Raw genomic sequence first — 9,205 nt, forward strand, 5'->3', positions numbered from 1 at the left:
TTCTTGGATGGTTTGGGAGGAAAGGGCATGGGTTTCTGAACCCATGGCTCCCTTTCTTTACCATGCTTCCTAGCAGCGAAGTCATTCTTATCGTATCTTCTATTCTTAGGTTGTGGGTTATCAAGATCAACACTAGGTTCAATCTCCACATCCTTTTCATTGCTAGGTTGAGCATCATCATGAACATCACTATTGATATTATCATTAGGCTCATGTTCATCACCAGATTGTGTTTCAGCATCAGAGACAGAGACATCGTTTGGACTCTCAGGTGTAGCGGTAACAAGGTTGCTAGCGTGCAGGTTCCTATCATCTTTCTTCTTCTTTCTAGGATGACTAGGTGCATCAATGCTAACTCCTTGAGAATCTTGTTCAATTCTCTTCAGATGACCCTCAGGATACAAAGGTTCCTGGGTCATTCTACCGCCTCTAGTAACGACTCTGATGGCATTGTCATTCAACTCATTGAGCAAGTCATTTTGAGCTTTAAGTACTTGTTCTACCTGAGTAGTAACCATAGAGGCATGTTTACTCAGAAGCTTAAGATCATTGACATTTCTGTCCACACAAGCACTTAAATGACTAAGCATACGAGCATTCTTTTCCAATTGTCTGTTAACATAATTGTTGAAACTCTGTTGTTTGGCAACAAAGTTATCAAATTCATCCAGGCATAAGCTAGCAGGTTTATCAAAAGGAATATCACTCTCATCAAACCTACGCAGAGAATTTACTTCTACTACCTGTATCGGGTTGTCGAGACCATGGATCTCTTCGATAGGTGGTAGATTTTTGACATCTTCAGATTTAATGCCTTTCTCTCGCATAGATTTCTTGGCTTCTTGCATATCTTCAGGACTGAGGAATAGAATACCTCTTTTCTTCGGAGTTGGCCTAGGAGGTGGTTCGGGAATAGTCCAAGCATTCTCATTGCACAAGATGTTATTCAACAGAATCTCAGCTTGTTCTACGGTTCGTTCCCTAAAAACACTATCGGCACAACTATCTAGATGGTCTTTGGAAGTATCGGTAAGTCCATTATAGAAGATATCAAGTATTTCGTTCTTCTCAAGAGGGTGATCAGGCAAAGCATTCAGTAGCTGGATGAGCCTCCCCCAAGCTTGTGGAAGACTCTCTTCTTCAGCTTTTGCAAAGTTGTATATTTCCTGCAAGGAAGCTTGCTTCTTATGGGCAGGGAAATAAGAAGTAGTAGACCATATCCTAGGGGCTACGAACACATCCAGGAGCAAGAGAAGTGAACCAAGTCTTAGCATCATCCTTTAGCGAGAAAGGAAACAACTTGAGCATGTAGTAGTGGCGGATATTTTCCTCACTAGTGAATAGGGTGGCTATATCGTGTAGTTTGGTAAGATGGGCTACAACCGTTTCAGACTCATAACCGTGAAAAGGATCAGATTCGACCAGAGTGATTAACTCAGGGTCGACAAAGAATTCATAATCCTTATCGGTCACAAAGATAGGTGAAGTGCCAAACTTCGGGTCGTATTTCATCCTAGCGTTCAGAGATTTTTCTTTCCACTTGCGCAGAAGTTTCTCAACATCATAGCTATCCTTACACGCAAGAAAATCCTCAGCTATCTCTCCCTCCATAACATAGCGCGTATCAGGCATAACAGGCAATGTAGCACGTTCTACTTCAATAGTATCAGCAGTTTCAGAAGTATCATCACATCTAGCAGCAACTCTAGCAAGTTGTGCATCAAGGAATGCACCAAGTGGCAAAGCAGTATCAGGCATAGTATCATCAGGTATAGTATCAAGCATAGCATCAGGCATAGTATCAAGCATAGCATCATAAGCATCATGGGCAGCAGAAGTAGCATCATCAAGCACAGGCGACATATCAAGATTTCTAGCAGGAGGCGATGTCGCACACTTACTCAAAACTGAAGGTGGATCAAGTGCAGAGCTAGATGGCAGTTCCTTAACTCTCCTCGTAGTGGAAGGCGGGATTTTGGTTCTTGGATCTTTCGGATTCCTCACAGTGATCAGCAGACGTAAATCCCAAGTGACTCAGAGAATATAGCTGCGCTTCCCCGACAACGGCGCTAGAAAAAGCCTTGATGTCCCACAAGCGTATGGGATCGCAGCAGTTTTCGAGGGTAGAGTACTCAACCCAAATTTATTGATTCGCTCACAAGGGGAAGCTAAAGGATATTCTCAAGTATTAGCAGCTGAGTTGCCAATTCAACCACACCTGAAAGATTAGTGTCTGCAAGCAAAGTATCAGTAGCAAGGTAGTATGATAGCAACGGCACCAGGAAAAGCTTTGGCAATTCCTAGCAGTGGCGCCAGAAAAGGCCATGTTGAAAGGATGTTAGCGCCAACGAAGTCTTGCAACAAGTAACAGTGGAGTAGCAAGGAACAGTAGTAGCAGCAGCAGAGTAACAAGTAACAGCAGTAGTGACAGCAGCAGCAAAGTGGCCCAATCCCTCTTGTAGCAAGGGACAAGCCTAGGCAAAGTAACGTAGCGAGAACCAGTAGTAAAAGACTCGTAGGCAGTGGATCGGTGATGGATGAGTGTGAAGGATGTGATTCATCATGTAACAGCTATAACACGGAGAGATATATGGCTAGCTCCCGTTCATCAATCTAATGTAGGCATGTATTCCACATGTAGTCATACGTGCTTAGGGAGAAGAACTTGCATGACATCTATTTTCCATCCCTCCCGTGGCAGCGGGGTCCTAATGGAAACTACGGGATATTAAGGTTCTCCTTTTAATAAAGAACCGGACCAACGCATTAACACGCGATGAATACATGAACTCCTCATACTATGGTCATCTCCGGGAGTGGTTCCGGCTATTGTCACTCCGGGGTTGCCGGGTCATAACACATAGTAGGTGACTACAACTTGCAAGATAGGATCTAAAACACACATATATTGGCGACAACATAATAGGTTCAGATCTGAAATCATGGCACTCGGGCCCTAGTGACAAGCACTAAGCATAGCCAAGTAGTAGCAACATCAATCTAGAACATAGTGGATACTAGGGATCAATCCCCGTCAAGAACTAACTCGATTACATGATAGATCTCATCCCACTCATCACCGTCCAGCAAGCCTACGATGAGATTACTCACGAATGATGAAGAGCATCATGGAATTTTCAATGGAGAAAGGTTGATGATGACGATGGCGACGATTTCCCCTCTCCGGAGCCCGAAACGGACTCTATATATGCCCTCCAGATGAAGAACAGGATGTGGTGGCGCCTCCGTATCGCAAAACGCGATGAAACCTTCTCTTTGATTTTTTTTCCAGGCGAAACGGAAGATATAGAACTGAGATTGGGGGCGGTGGTGCCACATGGGTCCCACAAGCCCTCATGGCGCGGCCATAGGGGGTGGCCACGGCCCAGGGGCTTGTGGCCCACTGGCACGCCCCCTCATGTGGAACTTTGCGCAGGTATTTTTTTTATTCCAGAAAAAATCTCCGTAAATTTTCAGGACGTTCCAAGAACTTTCATTTCTGCACAAAAACAACACCTTGGCAATTTGCTGAAAACAGCGTTAGTCCAGGTTAGTTCCATTCAAATCATGCAAATTAGAGTCCAAAACAAGGGCAAAAGAGTTCGGAAAAGTAGATACGACGGAGACGTATCACCTATCATTTATTTTTTTCATGGGTTCACTTCTCTGCAAGAGTCAATAAAGTTGATCCCCTTTCCATCCTATTAACTCTCTAGCTGGAAAGCGTCATGTATTGAGGATAGATCCAGATAAATATATCCAATTGAATGTAGGTTATCATGAAATATTATTGTTGACATTATCCTTAAGGTAAATAAGTTGGGAGGCAAAAACTATCAAGCCCCCATCTTCCTATGCGTCCCAGGAAACACTAGCTCCAAAAATATGCAATGAGTGTTAGCAATCATAGAATACTAAATGATAGTTGAGTATGTTAACTTGCTACAATGAAAAGCTCTTACATAGAGTCTTATTTGGAATATAATGAATTAGGATTGTCTCAATAACTAAGAACATAATTTGTTGATTGTCAATAGTGATTATACCTTACCTTAAATATTGTGGATGGATTGTTACTTGCTTTTGGGAAGCTATGTGATGAAAAACTTGTTGATATGTCAATGTTCATGATGCCCTCATGTTTGTATCCTATTTTTATCGACACCTCTCTCTCAAATCATGTGGTCATTGTTATCGAGTTCGGCTTTCGCTTGAGGACAAGTGAGGTCTAAGCTTGGGAGAGTTGATACGTCCATTATGCATCATGAATTATTATTAATATTTATGTTATTCTTGACCATTATTCCTTATTACGATACAATTCTTATGAATTTTCTCTCTAAATATGCAAGGTACACCACGAAGAGGGAAACTGCGGGAAACTGGAATTCTAGACCTGAAAACCAAGAAAAAGGGTGAAAAGTCACTGGACTCCGAATGACCTGAAATTTCACGAAGAATTTTGATGGAATATTCAAGAATTATTGGGACAAAATATACCAAACGGGGGCCACCTGTGGGCCACAAGCCAATAGGGCGCAGCCACCCCCTGGACGCGCCATGTTGACTCGTTGTGGCCCAGCAGGTCTCCCGGACCCCCTATTCTTATATATGGTGTGTTTTGACATAGAAAAAATCATAAGCATACTTTCGGGATGAAGCACCGCCGTCTTGAGGCGAAAACCTAGGCAGAGGTCCTTTTGCTCTCTGGCACAGAGATACTGCCGGGGGAATTCCTCTTCTGGAGGGCGGAAATAGAAGCCATCGTCATCACCAACGCTTCCTCCTTCATGGGAGGGCCAATATTCATCAAAATCTTCACCGAAACCATCTCATCTCCAACCCTAGTTCATCTCTTCTATTCAATATTTGTCTCAAAACCCCAGATTGGTACCTGTGGGCTACTAGTAGTGTTGATTACATCTCGTAGTTGATGCTTGTTGGATTACTGGGTGGAAGATATTATGTTCAGATCCTTGATAAACACTATTACACTTCTGATTATGAACATGTTGATGAGGTGTGAGTAGTTAATATTGTTCCTAGGGACATGGGATAAGTCTTGTTATAAGTAATCATGTGAAGTTGGTATTCGTTCAATATTTTGATTATGTGTATGTTGTTGCTTCTCTTAGTGGTGTCGTGTGAATGTAGACTACCCGACAATTCACCATGTTATGGGACTAAGGGAAGGCATTGTGTAGTAGCAAGTAGATGATGGGTTGCTAGAGTGATAGAAGCTTAAACCCGAGTTTATGCGTTGCTTCAGAAGGGGCTGATTTGGAACCACATGTTTCATGCCATGGTTAGATTTTTCTTAATTCTTCTTTCTTAGTTGCACATGCTTGAGAGAGGGGGTAATCATAAGTGGGTTGGTTGTTCAAGTAAGAACAATACATTAGTACCGGTCCATCCACATATCAAATTATGAAAGTAACAAACATGAATCAACTCAACATGATGACCATTTTTTATTTTTCTTTAGAAAAGGCAGTTGTACCCCCGGCCTCTGCATATGGGCGATGCTTGCAGCCATTTTATTAACTATTCACAAAGACCTTACAAGGTAATACATCGGTAAGCCTGAAACCACCATCTTGGCAACCACTTGTCGCTACTCCTATCCCCTTGATGAAGGGGTACCGAATGTCCGAGCCTAATACCAAACAAACATCGCACCAACTCCTAACATGTAAAGTAGGATGTCCCAACCAAGCCACAGTACCTCGAGTGGGGCACACACGGTCCGACACACTCCTAGTGGGAACCACATGCGCTCGCTGCAAGGGCCATCACCTCCGTCTTCCATCGATCCATCTTTAGAGTAGATACCAACGCATTGACCTTGCAAGGCCTCTCTCCCATCGACGCCACCATGACACCAAACAACGTCATCCCCCTGCGCCAGTCCATTGCCACACACATCAGACATCGAGTCTCCACTGCGCCACTCCGCCGAGATCCGCCACCATCAGTGTGTAGGATGAAGCACCGCTCCACCAACTATGCACTCGAGTCGGCACCTGCTCCACAACGATGCCTCTAGCAAGGAGCGCAACGCAAGGCGTCTCCGCTGCCTGATATGATAACAGATCTAGGGTTTCCCCTGGAGCAGGCCGAAAGGAGCGACACAACATGCTAGGATGATGCCTTTAACAAGGTAACGACGCCAACGGACGCCGCCATTGTCTGCCATGACCCTAGTCGAGGCTCAGTCCTCACCGGTTGTCTTGTCGCTCCAAACTCGCCATTGGACAAATGTGAGAGCACATACGCCGCCACCACTTGGCCGCCCGCCATGACCACACGAACGCGCAGCCTGGGCGACTACCGCCTCTACACGCCCTCGTGGCCGCACCTGACCTGGAAGCTCGACCCAGTGCCAAAGATCGGAGAAAGGATCCCCTGATCCAGGAGACTGAGCCAAGGCCGCTGGCTAAGTTGTCAGAATCGCGATTCAATTCTTAGAATCTTACGATCCAAACTAGCCCCTTCGATTCTACGATTTTTCTCATAGAGACTAAGTTTCTACGATCATGTTAGTTATGATTCTACATTTCACGATCCTACCAACGGAGCTCTGATCCGATTCAGAATCTCGATTCTGACAACTTTGGCCGCCGGTCTTGGATAACGTCCAGGCCACATCGGTGTCACGTGCCATGATCTGGAGTGCCGTCGCGCCCATCCTGCGGTGGTGGACGCCACCGTCCGCAACTCCAAACTTCCGTGCCTAGTGCCCCGCACGCCCGCGCCACCACAGGGACAAGTGCCCCGCTGCCACCCTCCTCGGGGTCGGCTTGGCCTTTGCCAGGAGGTCCCCTCCAGCAACGGCGAGACTAGAAGGGGAGGGGGGTGAACCACGACGGCTAGGGTTTTTCCCCCGATCCGCGAGGGAGGCGACACCTCAACATGATGAACATGACTAGATAGTAATTCTCATGTGTCCTCGGGAGCGCTTGCCTCATATAAGAGTACTTTTTGGCTTGTCCTTTGCTATAAAAAAGGATTAGGCTACCTTGCTACATACTTGTTACTATTGTTACTTGTCATTTGTTACAAATTTTCTTGCTACAAAACTATCTATCACTGTTACTCATAACACTTGCACAGAATACCTTGCTGAAAACTGCTTATCATTTCCTTCTGCTCCTCGTTGAGTTCGACACTCTTACTTAATGAAAGTACTACGATTGAGCCCCTATACTTGTGGGTGCCGGCATTCCTAGAAAACATTGACAATGCTGGCTTCTAAGGGTGATCTTCATGAGGATGGCTTCGACAAGTACTTCAGATTATGTTCTCCTCCTCCTCGCACGGAGAAGTGGCGCAAGACGCCATCTCTCGAAGACAGTGTCTATTCTTCTTCAGCATTGTTCGTTCATGTCCAACTTGCTAATGATGAAGCTGAAGATGTCACTTCCCCTCCAGCACCAACAGATCGCAACGACATTTCACTAGGCCCCTCTGCACCAACATCCACCGGCCCTGCTGCACCATCATCATGCTGGGGACGACTAGTGCCCAATGTCTTCGCCCTTTTTGGCCATTTGATGACAAAGGGGGAGAGGCATTGGATTGGTTGTATTTAAACGGGTCTATATGGGCTGGGTGTTGCTATTTTGTTAAGTTTACAACTCTTGTTCTGAATATTTGCTCTTTTGGGTTGTAAAACTTAAGTCCTGATGGACGTTTGCACAATATATGACCGTACCTTTGGCACTATTCCATATTTGATCATATGCATCTGAAGTCATTCAGCAAACACCCATTTTTCATTATGCATTTCATTATCTTCATGAACATATCTAAAATGCATAGTGATTGGATTCCAAGATATAGGGGAGATCTCCACAAATTAAAACCTACCATGTGCTTTTGCATTCAAAGCAAAATCTTCATAAGCACATCTTGAGGGGGAGCACTTGAAAATGCATTATATCGACTAGAGGGGGGTGAATAGGAGATTTTTAGAATTTCATCACTGAGGCAATTCCTTTTGAGGAAATTCCTCACTGATGACTAACTTACAGCGGAAACAGTAAAGGATCAGGAGTGCAAAGTTTCACTACGGCAGTTTTTCAGGATGAAGAATGTGAAAACATATTCATAGTAAGCAGGCACGCAGAAAAAAGATGAGGATTAACTTGCGTGAAGAATTTGGGGTTGAGGAATTTCATAGAAAGTCTTCAGCAAATTCTTCAAACAGTGACAGTGAAAACCATCAACACATAATCCAAGGAATATAAAGAGTTGAGGAATTAGAACCCGTTTCACAGCGAAGACAGTAGTTGATGACCCAGTTCCAACTGTTGTGATAGTTGTACATCTGGTTTGGAGCGGCTTGGTATTGAAACCAAAAGACACACAGTCCCGGGACACACAGTCCCTACCGTATTCTCCTTGGGCTAAGAACACACAGTCCTTGCCCAACACTCGTGGTAAGTCTTCAGGGCAGACTTCCAAACCCTCACAAACTTGGTCACCCGGCGATCCACAATTGACTGCTGGATTGCTCTAGACCATGACGCCTAACCGTCTGGAGGATGCACAGTCCTCAAAGGTGAAAGGCTTCAGTTCCACACAGGAACAACTTCTTCAGTGATGCTCAATCACTTAGTTCTCGGTTTGTGGTTTGGTGTTTGGGGTATTTCCTCACTGATGAATTACTCTCGAAGACTCTAAGGAATTTGGGTTGCTCTTATGACAAGTGTCAGTTTCTAACGAAGCAGCCAACCAGCTAATGGTTGTGGGGGCGACTATTTATAGCCTAGGAGCATCCCGACATGATTTGACATTAATGCCCTTAAATAATATGACCGTTGGTTTGGATAAGACCAATGATGTGGCGTGGCTATTAAAACGGTCGGGACCCTCAACTGTGAGAGTCCTCATGTCACTCATATTCCTCACTTGAGGCTTTTGGTAGGATTAGGCTTGGGTTGAGCATCATGAGGAAATTCATTCCAATGTGTTACCTCGACCCCCTTTAACAGTACGGTGTTCCTATTACTCAAGTGTGAAGAAAACAAAACAGAAAGAGTAAATCTTCATGCTTCAAAGTCTTCAGAATGATTTTCTTCAGGATACACCGAATTCCTCAATTTCAATATCTTCATGAGGAATATCAATTTCATCGCAAATTCTTCGCGATTCAAATCTTTAGCTTCAGACCAATTTCTTCAACTGAAGATATACATTTTTA

The sequence above is a fragment of the Hordeum vulgare genome, chromosome 3H (genome assembly GCF_904849725.1).
Source record: "Hordeum vulgare subsp. vulgare chromosome 3H, MorexV3_pseudomolecules_assembly, whole genome shotgun sequence".
Lineage (NCBI taxonomy): Eukaryota > Viridiplantae > Streptophyta > Magnoliopsida > Poales > Poaceae > Hordeum > Hordeum vulgare.